The following is a 20,140-nucleotide window of genomic DNA, read 5'->3' on the forward strand; positions in this document are numbered from 1 at the left end:
AGGGTGGGGTGCCCATGGTTTAGGGGGTTCAGTATTGATAACTTGAAAACATAAGAGTGGGAATTAGAATGTAGGAAGGGAAGAGTGGGGTCACCCAAGTGGTCAGTTACCTAGGTTCCCCGGGGCTTTCTGGAAGGGGAACTTCATGCGTGGGAGAGGCCTGGCTCCTTATCTGGTGGTTTTATTAGCATCTCAGTCACACAACAGCTGGTATGCTGAGTTGAGATGGGGGTCATTGAAAAGGAAGCCTCAGCGATCAAAAGTGTCTGGTCAGGTGCTTGCACTACCAAAGCCTAGTCAGCTGTGTCCTTCATGAGGCCTTTTGGCATATTCAGTCCTTCATTTTCCACCCCAGCCTCAGCACCGGCATCAGTCACTGTGTGCCTAGACCCTTGGCATCATTCTCCAGATTCTACCAAGGCCTCATTCTTTCTCATGATCCCCAGTGTGACTGACTCCCATCATGACTCTGTTTCACCTCTCTGTAACAGATTGATTACCGTTCAACTTTTTGACATGTCTTCGGTGTGAATTCAAGCCATAAAAACATAGAGCTCCATGAGGAGACTGAGGCCCAAAAGGGAAAAATAATTTTCTCAAAGAAGCATCGCTTCATTCTTTCCTTTTGCATGTGCCACCTTCCAGAAGTATAGATGCACCAGGAAGGCTACCTGTCATGTTCCGTGCCGCAGCCTGTGGACATTTTCCTGTGTTCCTCTGTACCTGAATCCCATGTCTCCCATGTCTTCCTGCCAAAACTCTTCCCCACCTTGCAGGATCCAACACAGATCTGCCATTGCCTTCTCATGCCTGATGAGAACAGAACTCATCCTTCTCTGTGTTCAGGTAGCTTTGTAATTCTGTCACAAACCCTGTTGTCTTCCTCCCACAATATGCAGTTAGTGTTTTGCGTTGAATTGCTCTGAAATTCAACAATATGTGCAGACTTGAAGCACCTAATTTTATTGGAAGTTTACCGCTACTTAGAAATGTTATTCATTCATCACTTAAGGATACACTTTCCAAATTTAATTTGGCCTCTGCTTCCTTAGTCCCTTGTTCTTTGTATCTACTAAGCATTGCTTACAGATCTTTTTTCCCAGAAAGACCATCTCTATCACATGAACCTTCTACTCAAAACATTCAGTGACTCTGCTTTGCTCTCAGGATAAAGCACAAATTCCTAATGACTAGCATTCAAGACTTTCTCAGTCTGGTTCCAGCCTAGATGCCTGTAAATCAGCTCAGTGTTATCCTCCCCTTGGTCTTACGGTATATCATCTTGATTCTTGATTCTGAGCCTTTTTTCTTATTGTCCACCCCCCAGTCCCTGAACCACTTCCCTCCTCTTATTTTATGAATTACATTGAGAATTTAAGATCTAGCATTTTCTTCCTTTTTAGTTTATTCTTTATGAATCTACGCCTTTCCCATGGCGCCGTAAGACTCACTGCCAATAACGCTGAGCACCACATTAGAAGATGGATGGATGGATGGATGGATGGATGGATAGGTAGATAGATAAATAGATACACACCATATACACATTGTATGCATATATGTAACTTTCTGTTATTTTCCCAACATGATTATCTTTTTGCTGAAAACATCGTGTAACCTTCCCAAAGACAAGGATGATTGACTTACACTCCTTTATATCCCACAGAGACACTAGATCCCTAGTGTATCATACTCTCTATTTGAGTTTTTTTGGAATAATTAAATCTAGAGCATCTTGAAAAAGAAACACATGCAATGTCTCTATTCTAAAACTTTTCTGACCTTTGTTCTATACAGTCACACTCTTTCTATTGGACTCCTTTAAGCTCCTATTACTAAGACGAAACATTTTTCAAGCAGATAAAGTCAATTTTTTAAAAAAATTGTGTCCACAGGAAAATTAAAGCTCCAAAATAGTGGGATTATGCATTACTTCTCTGCAACTTGCACTCTTAAATATCCTGGTGCTTGATTGTTCTAGTTCAACAATAAGAACAATTCCCAGTTCATCCATAATGTGTTGGCTTCTGGAAAACAGAATTCTAATTTATCACATCAGAGTGTGATTGCAGAAGCTTATGTTCTTTGCTGGTAATTAGTACATGTTTTTTGTGTCCATTCTTGCTCATTAGTAAAACAGTTTGGGGTCTTATTCACAGAAAGAACGGGTAGTTCTAGAGATAATCAGATCAAGCAGGAAGTGCCATATTCCATTTTATACAACACTGAGAAACTGAAAGGGACATTAATTTCTCTAAAGGGCATCCCTGCCTACATAGCTGAACACCACCTTCTACATCGTTCATCAATTTCTATTCTGACTGACCTCATCCTGAGCTTCAATCTCCCTGGAAAATTCAGGAGGCTCTGTCAGCATGGAGCCTGTTCACGCTCCTGTTAGTCAGGAAGGGGCTCAGCACTTCCGGACCCAAACCCCACTCATGTGACTGCGAGCCTGCAGCCAGCTTTCCCCAAAGTTAGCAAGCATTCTAACGCCTTAAAAGGGAAAAGTAAGATGAAAACAGTGAAGGCCAATTTCCATTCCCTTTAACAAAAATTCTTTGCACCGGCTCTTTCTTGATGTTCCTTGTGTTAAATTGGTGTCTTGGTTCTGTTTGTTTCGATCAACTGGTGAAAGCAGACTCATTATTCCCCTTCATTTAACAAAGTGGGCGTTTCTCTGCACCTTGCTTAGTTTATTCCTAAAAGGACCTCTCTTCTGCAGGCCAAGCTTTACTGAAATTCATTACTGTTTAATACAAAGAACCAGACTCTGACTTAACCAATTTCTCCTCAAATTATTCAGAATCTCACGTGTACATGTGACACACGCTGATTCTCATCTGAGAGCTGTGGTCGACTAAGCTATGAAAGGAGATAAGGAAAGGACAGTAAAGAGGATGTGAGAAAGACCCAGAAAGACTTCACCACATAATCCAAGAAGAAGAATGTGGAGAGGAGGGCATTAAGACATACATCTAATGCCACCTGCTATATCGATGATACTCTTTTAAAGAAATGCAGTCCTCTAGATGTTTAAAACATTTTAAATTAAAAAAAAAACTACAGGCTTACTCAAAAGCAGGCAGAACATAACCAACCCCCTGTACTCACTGCCTCATTCAGTAATTAGCAGCACATGGCCAGCTTGTTTCTTGTAGATGGCCCTCTTTTCCCACAAACACTGGATTTATTTATTTACCTACTTATTTATTTAGGGGGGGGGGGGGCGAGGGGCAAAGGGGGAGAGAGAATCTTAAGCAAGCTCCATGCTCAGCACAGAGTCTGACTCAGGGCTCGATCCCATGATCCTGGGATCATGACCTGAGCCAAAATCAAGAGTGAGACACTCAACTGACTAAGCCACCGTAGCTCCCAGCACTGGATTACGTTAAAAGAAATGCAAGATATGCATATTTCCAAGTGTCTCTAAATTGATATTTTAATATTAAAAATTAATTTTAAAAATAAAATATTTAATCTTTAAGAGATCATCTCTGATATTATATAAGAATTAAGAAGCCAGTTAAGGTTCTGTTTAATGAACTATAGTCAGGTATAATGTATATACAATACTAAGCACCCATTTAAATGTATATTTGGATGAGGTGAAACACATTCATCTAACCATGTTATTACCAGTAAATCAAATCTTAACAGTGCACTTCCATCACCACACCTTGTTCCTTTTATGCCCCTTCTTTGTTTCTTGACACACGCCCTCAGCCCACCTTAAGCCCCAGGTGATCACTGCTGTGCTTTCTGCTTTCTAGATTTCCTTTTTCTAGAGTTTTCTAACAATGGAATCCTATGAGGGGTGCCTGGATGGCTCAGTTGGTTGAGCGTCTGACTGTAGCTCAGGTCACGATCTCACGGTTCGTGAGTTCGAGCCCCACATTGGGCTCTGTGCTGACAGCTCAGAGCCTGGAGCCTGCTTCGGATTCTGGGTCTCCCTCTCTCTCTCTGCCCCTTCCCCACTCATGCACTGTCTCTCTCTGTCTCTCAAAGATTAATAAGCATTAAATTTTTTTTTTAAATGGAGTCCTACGATATATATTTTTGTGCCTGGCTTCTATTGCTCAGCGTAATATTTTTGAAGTTTCTGCATAGTATTGTGAATATGAGCAGTTCATTCCCTTTCATTACATTTTTTTATTCCATTGTATGAAAGTATCTAGATTTGCTCCTCTGTGTCCTCTGATGGACATCTGCTTTCTCAGTTTGGTATAATTGTGAATGTAGTTACTCTGAACATGGGTGTAAAAGTTTCTGTATTGATATATGTTTTTATCTCTCTTGGGAAACTAACTAGGAGTTTAATTGCACAGCCTTGTACTAAACATGTTTAACTATACAGTAAACTGCAAACCTGTTTTCCAAAGTGGTCACATCACCTTACATTCCCATCAGCAGTGTATGGAGACAAGAGTGGCTTCCTGTCCTGTCTGGCCAGCACGAACATAGTCAGTCGTTTTAATGTGAGCCATTCTTGTGGGGGCTTGGTGGCTTCTCATGGAGGTTTTATTTTGCGTGTCCTGATTACTAATGGTGTTGAGCATCTCACTCGTCGCCTTACCGGACTCCTCAAACTCGGGTCGTCACTTTCTCAATTCAGTGAGGCAGCTGTGCTCTGCCCACTTCTTCTGTCCACTTTCCAGAAATCTTTTCCAAACAGGGAGCCCAGATGTTGTCTTCCCTCATTGGTTTCCCTTCCCTCAGTCATCACAGTCCTGTGTACCTGTTGTCTGGTTCTTGAAAACAGTTATTTCGTTTGTTTTGCACAGTCTTCTAAGGTTCTTTTTTTGGGGGGAGGGGGAAAGCCGGTGCCGTGTGCAAAGGATTTAGGTTACTCTCCATCCTTGTTACTCTGTCATGGTTATAAATAGAAGTTCAGGTTATTTTCGGCAATTTTCTATATTCTTTTTTTTAGTTTATCAAGGGCCAAGCCCAGAAAACTCAAGTCGTATTGTATGGAAAAAAAAAACCCAAAAACCCTTCAACTTATCACTTCTGGGCTCACTGTCTGATGGTAAAAGAATATGACACCAAGAAAGAGAAAGGAAAACGTGCCCCTTTGCTGAGCCTGAGGAACTCTGCCAAGCAGGAATGGCAGTGGCAGGGAGGAAACTAAAGCTGTAGAATGTGTGCCTGCCGACTTTCTCTCTTGGGGTTTTAGCCCAGAGAAAGAGAGGTGTGTCAGTGAAAACGAGGTGTGCACAGGACAGGGAGCTATTTCACGTGCAGCCCCATGCAGCAGCATAGTGAACTTGGCAGTTCAGCCTGCTAGGTCACAGGGAGGCCTTGGAACTTAGGTTCCCGTGTGGCACAGAAAGGACCCCGAGATAGCCGGAGAACCTGTCACTGGGGCTGGGGTTCCATCACGTGGGTGAGGGTGCTTCTGACCTGAGGGCTGCAGCACTCGAGGGCTGAGTTTGCATCACAGCCACACCCTAGAAAAGGCTGCATTGTCAGCAGGAGGCAGGATGAGTTAAATAGAGATGTCTACCCACCGTAGCAGGGCAAGAAAAAGCAGATGGCATACCTACCAGTGGTGAATTGAACTGTAAAGTCCACCAAGCCGGGAGCACTCAGATGGATAAGGAACCTGGTCCCGTAGGTCAGAACAGATAGAAAAAGTCATGTCTGGAGACAGAGACCCTTTTTGCTGTTCCTAGATTTATTCTTTTGCTGTTGTTCTTTTTAAAGTAATCTCTACGCCCAATATGGGGCTTAAGAACCCTGAGATCTTGAGTTGAGTTTTGGGAGCTCAAAACCCTGAGATCAAGAGTTGCCTGCTATACCAACTAAGCCAGTCAGGTGCCCCTGTTCCTAAATTTATTGAAGGCACACCTCTTTCCACTCTGCATAACACACACACACACACACACACACACACACACACACACACACACATTTTAGAAAAGAAATAGAGGAAGTTGACGGAGATGCTAACTTGTCCAAAAAAGATTAATGGTACCTGAATTACACTTAATTTTGTGTTTCTTTTTATACACAAATGCATAAATACAATGCAGGCAGAGGGGCAGGGATGCGGTTTGTGAATTTCTAATGATCTGTAAGATTTATACACTTAGGAAGTGCCTTTGCTTTCCAAGAACTGTTGACATGAGATGGGTAATAGTTTCTCTGCATTCATCTCTAGAAGACAAGGAGTGTGTTGGAGCAGCAAATGCCATGACTTTACTGCCTAGAACCAAGAATGAGACCAAGAGTGGACAGGGGTGAATATGACACCATCTAAGCACTTGCTTGCTCATCCTTAGTCTTACACAAGGCAGAAGGAAGCACCAAGACTGGCTCTTTTTTCTTCAAATGCTCCTTCTTCTTGCCCAGCCAAAGACAAAATGTCTTCCCAAAGATGGAGGAGACCTTGCTGGGGCCAAGGGTGATGTCTTAGAGCAGAAGATGAAGCAGTGGGAGAATTCTCCAGCCCACCTACTTTCCCTAGAACATGGGATGGAGGGAATGTGAGAAGATGAAAGCATAATACATAGTGGGAAAGACTACTGGTCGTAGATCCATTTCAAATCACATTCGTTAGCAATTATGTCAACAAATCTTGTAATCTCATCTTAATTTCCAATGGCTGCCATAATACTAAAAACATTTGTTTACACCATTATGTTAAAATATGTGTATTTTGTCCCAGCATTATACAAACCGTGCCTCCTTCCCTCTTCCTCTACTATCAAATAGTTAATTATGTAACAAAATAATATTGTGTATGTGGAAATCATTTAACCATATAAACACGTACTCCAACTGTATTGTGTTTGTGGGTCTGTATTTTAATTTAATGGATACTTTAAATGAGTACAGTTTTAAATTATATGGTACGAAGGGGATTAGGATTTCTTAAATGTATTCATCCCTACTCTACCCCTAGCACAACTATTTTCTTTTTCTGGTCACCAGCTAGTATTTACTCACATATGTAGTTTGTTCCTACTTATAATCAGAACATGTAATTTTGTATATAGCTTTCTTTATCATTCTCCATATTGCAACTTAATGGAGTTAATCTAGCAACATTTTCTTAGAATCTCCCCTGTTGGACACACAGATTGTTTCCATTATTCACTATAATGAATAAGGCTGCAATAAACATTTTCCTAAGTATGCCATTTTCTAATTTTGAATTATTCCCTTGGAATAATTTGTAAGATTAATAGTCCAAAGATATGAATATATTTAGGGACTCTTAATATAGAGATGCATCAGATGGTGGGGGGGGGGGGTCCATGGGCTATATATATGTATAGTACCACCAGAACTATATGAATTTATCAGTTGTTTTCCCAGTAACCTCATCTGCATTTATATTTTCTTGCTTATAATTTTAACTAACATAATATGTGTCACTTTTTTAATTTATTTGTATTTCTTTAATTGCCATTCAGATTTTGAAAGTTTACATATTGCTTTACACATGCCTTACTATTAGTGAGCTTAATCAGGGAAATCACTGAAGTATCATTCAAGCATAGGTTCAAGTTCCAACTCTGAATTAGCCTCTCAAAAAAAAATAATCATTTCTTCAGTTACGACTTAGTGACAATGAGGCTTGCATTACAAAGTTGTTGAAACGATTGGATGAATTAATCAATGCCTCATGAGTTAGCAGCACATGGGGAATTGTTACTTCTCTCTCTGTCTCTGCCTCCCTCATCTCATCTACCAACCCTCGTGCCCCTGACTTCCTCTCGCATGGATTATGCACTCACGCTCTCTTGGTACACAGTTTTGTAGGACCCGCCTTGTCCTTCCAGAGTTTACATCCATGGGAGCTCTTTGTCAGCGTTCTCTAGAGAACCGATCTCTGACTTGCCAGCAAGGGCTGACTTATATTGCACATCACTGAAGCCAGATCTGTTGGACCACGTCTGAACTTACTTGAGTGTTCACACAAACATGTGGGTAATACACTCAGTATGAATGTCTTTCTATAAATTACTCACTTTAGGATTCTGTGTATAGTCCAGTTTCTCTTTTAAATGTCTCTTCTCCGAGTTTCCTTCCACTGGTCTTTTCAGAGATATTTTTATTTGTTTATTTGCCTCTTTGTGCTGGTTTCGGGTAATACTTTATCTTAATCTTCCACTTGTTGTGTCCCACCTGAGAACAAGCGTCCTTCTTCTGGCAACAAGTGCAGTTGGTCAGACAGTCGTAAGACAAGCCGATCGCCAGACGTTGATAGATGATGCTGTCATCTGCATTTTGTCCATCTTGCGTCTAGTGTGTTTTCCAGGCGTTATCGCCCAGCGGTTGCCTGAATTGGTTTCCATCTTGAGGACCTTTGTGGCAGGAGCTGTCTTTTCAAGCGGTCATTCTCCCTTAAACCCAAAATAATTCCAAATACATTATAAAGTATGAGAAAGCCTGTGAGCAAGCATATGGTTTCTCAATTGGAAAAGCATCGAAACTGTAAGTTCCTGTCCTCTTCCATGAGGGCAAGGCGGTTTGGGGTCTACCAGAAGATCTTCCAATCTCTCACCTTCATGACGAGAAATCGAACTGAGTAAGATGTGTTCTAAGCAGTTCCACTTTGGGATTTTAAAAAGAGCAAAAGGGGAGGAGGGAGAAGAAGGGAGAAGAGTTCTCTACAGTCTTTTCCAGCCTCGGCAACTGTATTTCTCATCCTCTAGAGAATGCCACGGGCTCCTTTCGATTTTTTATTTCTTACATAAGCCTTCTCTTTATGTGTCACAGGCAAGGCTTCATTTTTGCATTGCTAAACCTGCTTTCCTGCATCTCTGTGCCCACTCTCCCCATTTTTAGATGTTACACATGAGTGCTGGCCTCTTTTCCTATCTGAGCAGATGCAACAATTCTACCTTCTTACCCACATCCAAGCCCTTCATCCGCACACTGCACCGGCAAATGTTCAAGTACTGATGATTTCCACCAAGCCTGAGAGAGGCTCCTGTGTAATAGTTAAATCAACAAAGGGAATTCAAGGATCACAGCTGGGTTTAGACACAAAGACCGGTTTTTCCATTGCTGGTGAGTGGTACACAGCAGCCACCATGCCCGCAATATGCCTGCACAGAGACATCTAGCACTGAAATTCCCAAACTCACAAGGTGAACGAAACGTGCACTTACAATCACGGTCTTGTTTCTCTGCCCCACACTTGCATTCATGAAGCTGGGACCAGAAAGGGTGATATTAGAAATGCTGTACTTGTGCCCAGAGCCCAACTTGCACACAGCAAGAAAGCTGTTGACATGAAACAGGACAGTGACTGTAATGGCCACACCACGTTCATCGCTGTATCGCACGCACTTCTTCACGAACCCTGGCATCCTGAGCCTCTCCCTGCGGCTGACGGAGGACTGGCCCCAGCTTGATCCTCAGTCTGCATGACTCGCTTTGTGGTTTGATCAAGTCCCCTTAGCCACAGTTTCCCCTACACAGTGCAGGTAAGGTCACACTGTCCTGCAAAGAGCTCATTAAGCTGGAAGGAGATAATGTGCATACAGGATTTTGGAACAGGGTTCAAATTCTCTACAATTACCAGGGTAGTTGTTTTTGTTAGCGCCGTTAGGCTGATTTACAGTAATTTAAATCTGTAAAAAGATGTTCTGCCGTTTGTTTGTGTATGTTCCACTTTCCTCACCCTGTTGTGCACCAATTAAGGCGGCTTTCAGAACATGCCGTTCTCCCTCACAGCTTCCTGCGTTTGAATATGCCGCTTGAATATCCTTCATCTCCCCTCCACCCCCATGTCCCTTTGTCTGTCTGCCACTTTCCTACTCAGCATTCAAGACTCAGCTTAAAGACCTCCTGACTGGTGATGCCCACCTCTGTACCCTCTCTGTACCGCAGTCGGGCAATTGCTTGCCTGTATTGGGATGATCTGTGTCCAGTGTGGTCTCTTCCATTTGACTGGACCAGGCTTGTCGAAGGCAGAACCAAGTCTTACTCAGTTTTCACCCCAATACCTGGTTCATGTTATTCACTCAACAAATGTTGATCAAAATGGTGAGTGAAATGTCAAATACTTGGTGCCATGAAATCAATTGTATTAATCAGGTGAGCGATTCTTTGCTTCTTTGCTATAAATTTATGAAGGAAACTCCTCACTCAGCTTTCTATAAGTGGCATACATATATATTCATTTTGTGTACATATTAAAGGGGAAAGCTAATAAAATACTCCCGGGGCTCCTGGGTGTCTCAGTCGACTGTTGATTCCACCTCCAGTCGTGATCTCACAGTTTGAGACTTTGAGCCCCACATCGGGCTCCACAAGGTGGAGCCTGCTTGGGATTCTCTCTCTCTCTCTCTCTCTCTCTCTCTCTGCCCCTCCTCCTCTGCTCATGCGTTCTCTCTCTCTCTCAAAAAAAAATATAACTTTAAAAAATACTCCCAATTATTTGAAGTTTCAAACCGAGGACATGTGACCATGTGACAGAGACCATAAGATGTGATGTTTATGTGGAGAGGTAACTTATACAAATTCATTGTTTCCCCAGTAGCTGCCATGAATCACTCATTCAGCAAGACGCCAACACATATTATAGAAGAATAGGGTTTCTTGATGAACATTTGGAAAATTCTGGGAAAATCTCTATTTATAAAATTTATCATTTAATTACAATGTCATCTCTGGAGGAGTAGGAGAAGGCTGGTCAAAAAGTAACAACCTTCCAGTTATAAGATAAAAAAATACTAGGGATATAATATACAGCATGATGACTATGGATAATATTGCCATATGACATATATGAAAACAGTTAAGAGAATAAATTCTGAGAGCTCTCATCACAAGGAGAGAGAAATTATTTTTCTTTTCTTTTTTGCTTTGTTTTCATTGTATCTATATGGGATGATGGATGCTAATAACTACACTTACAGCAATAATGATTTCACAATATATGTAAATGAAATTTATTAGGCTGTACATCTGAAACTTACACAGTGATGTATGTGAGTTATATCTCAACAGGACTGGAAGAAAGTGAAATGCCATCTCACAATTTAGCTTTCCGAGTATCATTTCGTCTTTTGTTTTGGTTTAGATTAACTTCCTCTTTCATTATTTTGTTCGATTTTCAGCTTTCGTGGTAACATGGCCCCTGTTTTCCTTCTACAAGAGAAATTCAGCACACAGCAGAGTCCTTGATAAACTGGGTTAGTTTGATGATCCCACTTGGAATAGGTATGTAGAACTTCAATATTTTCTTACTTAGTGTTTTGAACCCTTTTTATGATTCAACAGGAACCATTCCTGCTCACTGAGAATGGAATTTGCTATGAGGGGTAAAACTGATGGGTCAGAGATGACCTTTGTCTTTTCTGCTTCGAAGTCTGTGTTTATGACTTGCAAAGCTCCGGAAGATGCCTTTCTTTTCTTCCTCGTGTGATAAATACACATTGAGAATACAGTCATTCCAGGAGAGGGAGGAAATTCTATGCTCGTAGGATTCTGAAAATAATATTTATCTGCAACTCTTTGAACATCAAGTATATGAAATATGACTGATGCTCTGGTATGTTTATGAGTATAATATCTGTAGTTCAGTGCTGTAATGGAAATATACAAACTTCTTTTTCCCCAAAATTAGGCCAGGCTCAGACAAAACTGAATACTAAATTACAGACTGAATAATTGCACATGTGAATTAATTAATCATCCCCGGATCACTGAGGTTTTGTGACAATTACTCCCTTGGTGTATCATCATATAAATATGATATAAAAACCACAAAATACAGTATCTGACAGTTTTTCTATATACAGAATTCTTTTGAAGGAAATATTCCATAATTAGATTCTTATAAGGTGTAAGCCTTGTAACTCTTGATTTGATCCAGTTAAGACTACTTGGATAACTACTGTGTGTGTGTGTGTGTGTGTGTGTGTGTGTGTGTGTGTGTGTGTATGAGAGAGAGATATTATCACTAAGGGATATTTTATTATAAGATTCATTGCTTTCTTGTATTCGACTTTTAAAATATTATTAGGAATATGGTAGGCTTGTTGAGATGCTGGCAAAAATTTAGAAAAGTGTCCCATCTATATAAATTGTATTTTCAAAAGTAAAACTCTATAACAACTCTTCCGTGCCCCGCCCCTCAAAAAAAAGTGTTGAAAACCACATTTCAGAAGTAGCACAGACTTGAGAGTTAATGAGACATGAGGACCTAGCTTTACTACTTAACCCATTACCTTAGGAGAATCTTTTATGTTTCCTTAGGAAGAGTGTTATCACTTAATTTGAATGGGAGGAAGAAAATAAATTAATTCACAGGTACAATGTATGAAGTCCACGAGGTCACTTTTATTCTTAATGAAGTATCTGGTAATTAAGGATTGTGTTTCCAAGAGTCTCCAAAGAATTTCATTCCTACGTTCTGTGAGAGTCTGAAATCCATAATTAGAGTTTAACTGCCTGATTTAAACAGAATTTGCAGCTGGTCACCTACATGTTAGATCTGTCTTCGTTTGTTTATTTTTACAAGGTTTTGTTTTGGTTTTTGGCCCACACAAAGTTGATACGTATGTATGTTAAACAATTACCAAATCAAAAAACCCAGGAGAGTTCACATAAAAATCTAGGTTCCCAGTCTTCTCTTTCTTGGTCAGTGACACTACAATTAAACCAGATACTTATTTAAGAAATCTAGTTGCCATACAAGAGACTTCCCTCTTCTTAACCTCTCCACATCTACCCCATTAAGTTCTCCAAGTTCAGCCCTGACTCCGTGGTTCTCAACCCTTATGGTGAAAAGATGCTGGTTCCCAGGTTGCCCCCAGAAAAGGAAGGCAGAATTTTTTTTTAAAAAGCCCCTCAAAAGATTCATACGTGCAGTTGGGGTTTAGAGCCACTGCTCCAAAATCTTCATTCGTGTCTGTGTCAAATGCCACCACCCCTCCCCCCACGCAAGTGAGACCTTCCCGTGTCACCAGTGCCCTGCAGTGGTCCTGAATTCACCTTCTCACTTCTATTCTGATCCCCAGTCAACCCATTCTCTGCCCAACAGCCAGAACGATTGTCTGTAATAGAAAAATATCTGGTCAGTGCCTGCTTACACCTCTTCAGTAATAACAGCAATAATGAAGATCACGGATAATGATCATTTATGCTTTGGTGGGATGAAGTTCAGGTTTGTTGAAAGACCGAGTCACCGAAGTGGTGAATTTCAGGACAAATGGGGGAAAGGACATAAAAGGTATAACTGAAAATACCAAGGCAGTTTTGTTCCACCCCCCTCCCCGCCCCAAATCAGGCTTCTGGCCGAATCTTCTGCTGGCCTGTTCCTCTAGGCAGTGACCCAGAGGCCAAAAATAGTGCTGATCTTTCCCACAAATTGCCACCCAGTCCATATCCTGGTCTCCCGTGACCATCAGGAGGAGCAAAGGGATTTCATAATTTGTCAGTGACACTATTATAAGATTAATTTCATGGCACAGCCACCAAAGTTTATTAAATGTCACTCCCTCAGAGTTGCACGATTCACCCAGCAAAATACAATGATATTGGTAAATTTTTAGGCAAAATAACAGAAGTAAGGGTGTGTATTTGTTGGGGGGCGGGGGATGATGGTTACAGCTAAGATCTTTTTTCCTATAGCTCATACGTGTAGGTCTTTCTTTTCGCCAATAAATAATGTAAATCCAGCTATTTATTTGAGATGCAGTGGAGACATTTTTTCCTCATGTGACTGTATCGCGATTTTATAGACCACTGTATCAGCCCCTGAAATCTTTTCTTTAGATTCTAAGCACCCCATCACTGTAGATGTTGCACTTTCCACTGGGAGGGCAGAAAATAAGGTTTTCATCAAAAAGTACACTCTTTGAGGTATAGTGATGTTGTTTCATCAGAGTTTTAAAAGATACCAGTCAATGCAAACCACTTTGGTGCTGAGTGGAAACTTGGATCCCTGTCGGCACCCCATGCACGTGGCATAATCAACTTTTATTTCGTGCTTTTATTTCATGCTGTCTTATATACAGAACCTTCTGCAGTTCACCATTTCCATTATTAAAAAGTTCAAGGAGCTGCTTTAAGAACCTGACAAAAATGTGCATTTGACATTCCGGCAATGGAGACCAGTAAAGAGGTTATAAATGTAGCTACCTAGGTGTTGAATTAAGGCCGGGGGCATGGCTACCTTCTTTACCCTACATTATTTTCATCAGTGAAGCTAAAGTGTGTTTGGGGACCTAATTTACCCAAATAATATGCCTGTGCAGAGTTATCCTTCATTTAAGAAAACAGTTGATATTTTAAGCTTCCCCTAAACGTTTAGTTTGGGGGAAAATGGAAAACAAAATGTACGGAGAGAAGCACACATGCATGCACGCGCGCACACACACACACACACACACACACACACACACACACACATACACACACACACGGACCATCCCAAGAGACACTGGACAGGACCCTGCTTGCTAATGAGATGCCCACGCATTTCTTTTTGGGATCAAGGTGGATTGGTCTTGTATGGAATTCTCTGTGGTGAATAGAGCTTTAATAAGGCCACAGATTCCTTTCATGCTGTTTTAGGAATTTCTTTGAAAGGATTCAGGCAGTGACACCCCTTGTGTTTTAGAGTTTTACATTTGTACAGACAAAGCTTTTCAAATAATATAAAGCCATTTTTCTAAATTCCTGATGTCCCTGAGTCCCTGGGTTCTGGACAGAGGAAGATGAAAATCTCTATAAAATGTACCATATTGCGACCACATGAACCAGCTATTGAGGGAGAAATTAATAGCATCTGAAATGAGCCTTGTGTTAAGCGTCCTTCACTTGGTATTTTCTACTACTTTGCTCGTTTTCTATTAAGTCTTTTTAATCAGAGAGCTCCCTAAAACATACAGTTGATTCAGATTAATCTTTAAAATCTAATATAAAAGATAAATACATATTGTGTTTGTTAAAGAGCAGACACACCATGAATGCTTGTGAATACTGAATTCATTCTGAAAATTCATATTATCTTGTATTGTTATATCAAATGGCTCCAAAAATATACGTTTGTCACAGATATTTACTACTGCATCAGACTTTTTCTTAGTACTGTCATTCCTCTAGCACCTTGTGTTGACTCTTTTTTTGTTGTTGTTCTTTTTTTTTTTTACCTTTTTTTAAACTTCAATTCTTTTTAGTAAACATACAGTGCAATATTGATTTCGGGAGTAGAATCAGTGATTCATCACTTACATACACCCAGTGTTCATCCCAACAAGTGCCCTCATTTGTACCCATCCCCCATCTAGCCCATCCCCCACCCACCTCCGTTAGTCAACCCATAGTTTGTTCTCTATCATTAAGGTCTCTTGTGGTTTGTTTCCCACTCTTCTCTTTTCCACCGTGTATATTTATCTGTTTTGTTTCTTAAATTCCACATATGAGTGAAATCATGTGGTATCATACAGTATTTGTCTTTCTCTGATTGACTAACTTAGCTTCACGTAATACATTCTAGCTCCAACCACATCTTTGCAAATGGCAAGATTTCGTTCTTTTTGATGACTGAGTAATATTTCATTGTGTGTGTGTATATATATATATATATATATATATATATATATATATATATATACCACATCTTCTTTATCCATTCATCAGTTGATGGACATTCGGGCTCTCTCCATAGTTTGGCTGTTGTTGATAATGCTGCAGTAAACATTGGGGTGCATGTACCCTTTCAAATCTGTATTTTTGTATCCTTTGGGTAAATACCTAACATTGCAATTCCTAGGTCATAGGGTAGTTCTATTTTTAGTTTCTTGAGAAACCTCCATACTGTTCTTCATAGTGGCTGCACCAGTTTACATTCCCACCAACAGTGCAAGAGGGTTCCCCTTTCTCCACATCCTCACGAATGCCTATTGTTTCTTGTGTTGTTAATTTTACCCATTCTGACAGGTATAAAGTAGTATCTCATCATGGTTTTGATTTGTATTTCCCAGATGATGAGTGATATTGAGCAACTTTTCTGGTGTCTGTTAGCATCTGGATGTCTTCTTTGGAAAAGTGTCTATTCAGGTCTTCTGCCCATTCCTTAACTGAGTTATTTATTTTTTGGGTACTGAGTTTGATAAGTTCTTAATAGATTTTGAACATTAACCTTTTATTGGAAATGTCTTTGCAATTATGTCTTATTCCATTTTGTCGGTTGCCTTTTAGTTTTGTTGATTGTTTCCTTCATTGTGCAGAAGATTTTTATCTTGATGAAGTCCCAATAGTTCCTTTTTGTTTTTGTTTCCCTTGCCTTTGGTGACATGTCTAGTAAGAAGTTGCTGTGGAAAGGTCAAAGAGGTTGCTGCCTGTGTTTTCCTCTAGGGTTTTGATGGTTTCCTGTCTCACATTTAGCTCTTTCATCCATTTTGAACTTGTTTTTGTGTATGGAGTAAAAAAGTGGTCCAGGTTCATTCTTCTGCATCTAGCCATCCATTTTTCCCAGAACTATCTGTTGAAAAGACTGTCTTTTTTCCAGTGAGTATTCTCTCCTGCTTTGTGAAGATGAGTTGACCATATAGTTGTGGGTCCATTTCTGGGTTTTCTATTCTATTCCATTGGTCTATGTGTCTGTTTTTGTGCCAGTACCATACTGCCTTGATGACTACAGCTTTGTAATAGAGCTTAAAATCAAGAATTGTGATGCCTCCAGTTTTGTTTTTCTTTTTCAGGATTGTTTTGGCTATTTGGGGTCTTTTGTGGTTCCATACAAACTTTGGGATTGTTTGTTCTAGCTCTGTGAAAAATCCTGGTGGTGTTTTGATAAGGGTTGCACTAAATGTATAAATCGCTTTGGGTAGTATAGACATTTTAACAATATTTGTTCTTCACATCCATAAGCATGGAATGCCTTTCCATTTCTTTGTGTCCTCTTCAAGTTCCTTCATAAGTGTTCTATAGTTTTCAGAGTATAGACCTTTTAACCTCTTTAGTTAGGTTTATTTCTAGATACCTTATTGTTTTTGGTTGCAAATGGGATTGATTCCTTGATTTCTTTTTCTGCTCCTTCATTATTGGTGTATAGAAATGCAACAAATTCCTGCACGTTGGTTTCATATTCTGTAATTTGCAGAATTCATGTATCAGTTCTAGCAATTTTTTGATGAAGTCTTTTGGATTTTCTACATACAGTATAATGTCATCTGCAAATAGTGAAAGTTTGGCTTCTTCTTTGCTGATTTGGATGCTTTTCATTTCTTTTTGTTGTCTGATTGCTGAGGCTGAGACTTCCAGTACTATGTTAAATAGCAATGAAGAGAGTAGACACACTTGTTTTTTTTCCCCATTGAGGATGATATTAGCTGTGGGTCTTTTTTATATGGCCTTTATTATGTTGAGGTATGTTCCATCTATCACTACTTTGTTGAGGGTTTTTATCAAGAATGAATGCTGTATTTTGTCAGATGCTTTTTCTGCATCTATTGAGAGGATCATATGATTCTTACCCTTTCTTTTATTAATGTGGTGTATCATGTTGATTGATTTGTGAATATTGAACCAGCCCCAAAGCCCAGGAATAAATCCCACTGGTCATAATAATCATGACCTCTTGAGAATAATCATGTTGCCTCTTGAGAGTGAATATTTTAGAATGAAACATATAGTCTTCCAGTATCCTCCATGCTTGGACTCCACATTAGATTTTAGTAAATATTTTTAGAATTTTTAGAATGAATAATTCAAATGCATTTTGATATTAGACACAAGCAGAGGAAATACCAAAGCTAGGAACGGACTTGGTACATAGAATAATGAGCAATGGAAATGGTAATTCATCAGATCAGAGGCTATATTTGATACGCTCTGCTGAAGCAGAGATGGACATCATTTTTGAAGGATTTGGATAAAGTAAAAAAGCCAAGAAGGCTAATATTTTGGTTAAGAACTCATCCTGATTTTATTAAGGCCATGGCCATTGACTTCCTTCTTCACCAATATTTTCATCTTTAATTTTTTTCTGCCATGTTGAGGAGATGTTCTAGCCTGAAGATTCCTAACTGAGATGCCTTATCTTTTGAAACTTTTCTAGAGTCATGTGGACAACCATTAAAATGTAAAGTACTACAGAGTGGGTATAAATACTAGTCTGGTATAGAAATAGCTGCACTAGTGAATAGTTTGGTGGCTTCTAATGCTGTCCAAGTAAACTCTAGGAAGTACTTGAATCTCTTCCACATTTCCATCTACCTATCCATTAAATCTCTGACTTCTCTTGGCAAAGTTCAAACCCAATTAAAGAAGACAGACTTTATATTACTTCTCTTTTGCATTTTAGAAAAAGAGTAGATGGTCCAAATGGATATGATGGTCTTCATGATACTATAAGCCCTTCATACGGAAAGTTATTTTTCTCAATAGTAGTGAAATTTCATTTCAAAATTAGACTGCATTCATAGTGTAACAACACACAGTGCCTTGGGAAAGAAACAGTTTCATATATTTAAGGTTCCTAAATCATATCCTCATATTTGGGAGAATTTAAAAACAAAGCAAAACATTTTCTTTATCAGAATAATAATATGATCAATGATAACTTTGATACTAAATATTTTGAAATAAAGAACTTCCATATTTAACTTTGCCTTTTCAATGTTCAATCATATTTTTCTTTACATTATTAATATTCTAAAACATTTTCATCTACTCTTCTTTTTACTTGTGTATCTCTACTATGCTTTTCTAACCTAAAAAATAAAAAGACTTTAGATGGGTTAGCACAATAATAAAATAGAATAATTATAAATGAAATAAAAAATTAGGGAAGGGGTGCCTGGGTGGCTCAGTCAGTTAAGCGTCAGATTCTTGATTTGGATCAGGTCATGATCTCATGGTTGGTGGGAGTGAGCCCCACATCGGGCTCTTCGCTGACAGCTTGTTTGCAATTCTTGCTCTCTGCCCCTCCCCAACTCAGTGTGCTCACTTGCTCTCTCTCTCTCTCTCTCTCTCAAAAATAAGTAAATAAACATTTTTAAAAAAAGAAAATTAGGGGAGGAAAAAAGTGTAATTAAAACCAGAGAACCAAGAAAGAAAGAAATATCAGTCACAATTAGCAGACCCTAGGGACCAGAAGTTACTACTGTTGGTCTTTAAGCTTGACTCTGAGTTTCCTGGCAGCAAAATTTAGTTAAGCAATTTTGTTATCTGAAAAAAAAAATCTCACAAAAAGCAAGTACTGTACTGCCTAACATTATCATATTCATTCTGTAAAAAGAGAAATTGCACACTTGAAGGAATGGAAATTGTTTATGATGCTGTGGGACGATTGAACTCATATTAAACCATCACAATAGGAGGAATGAGCTACAGCTATCCTGAACTGTGTGTATCTATCATCAGCATCTATTTATATTTGAAGTCATGTTTCAGCTAATAGTTGAATGAAATCCATTGAAGTCAGGAATTTGTATATTGAATTACATTAGCCTTTTAACCTCAATGGGCACAGAGGTCTTGATCATATCTTCTGTTCTCTACCACCGTCAACATTAAAATTTTTTTAAAGATTTTATATTTAAGCAACCTCTACACCCAATTTGAGGCTCAAACCCACAACCCAGAGATCGAGTCTCATGCTCCACTGACTGAGCCGGCCAGGTGTCCCTGTCAGCATTAAATTTTGAATGATGGTTTATGGAATCAGGTTGAAGCTATAGTTTCAAAATTGCTGTCTAGATTCTCACAAAAGTGGAGGTAGTTTTATTGTTTCAAATTCTTTAGTTTATTTCATTTGGCATAAAATCACATGGCCGCCTAACACTGTTTTTGTTAGGTTGGCTAATACCAGACATACATATTTTTAATTTTGTTACTCTGTAAGCTTTGGGGGAAAAAAATGAATGAGTCTTTATATTTTTTTGATTAGGATCATTGAACAAAGAGTAGTAAACTGCTACATATTTCCCTAAACAACAACTTCCTGCATTAATCTATTGCAATATGAATATTGTGATTAATTCTTGTAAAAGCATGGCACACAACTGGATCATTTTAAAAAGGAAAAAAAGGGAATCACATATTATGTAAGCCACATGGTATAAGATAGAGTTAGGAATCCCTATGCATGAATTCTGGTCTTAAAAGATTGAAAGGACTACTTTCAATAAGGAAAAAACAATGGAAATGAATCCATAAGAAA

The 20,140-nt window shown here is 39.3% G+C and overlaps 1 protein-coding gene across 5 annotated transcripts in view; it reads left to right on the top strand.

Moving 5' to 3' along the window:
* CHRM3 (cholinergic receptor muscarinic 3) overlaps positions 1–20,140 on the top strand; it is a 521,929-nt gene that overhangs the window by 259,560 nt on the left and 242,229 nt on the right. For all 5 annotated transcript variants that reach the window (XM_053910137.1, XM_019418888.2, XM_053910139.1 and 2 more), the window contains one exon: positions 11,082–11,184. The gene's annotated coding sequence lies outside the window, so the exon portion shown is untranslated. The remainder of the gene's footprint in view (positions 1–11,081; positions 11,185–20,140) is intronic.

The sequence above is a fragment of the Panthera pardus genome, unplaced genomic scaffold, assembly GCF_024362965.1.
Source record: "Panthera pardus isolate Hobbes unplaced genomic scaffold, ASM2436296v1 HiC_scaffold_22, whole genome shotgun sequence".
NCBI classification, from domain to species: domain Eukaryota; kingdom Metazoa; phylum Chordata; class Mammalia; order Carnivora; family Felidae; genus Panthera; species Panthera pardus.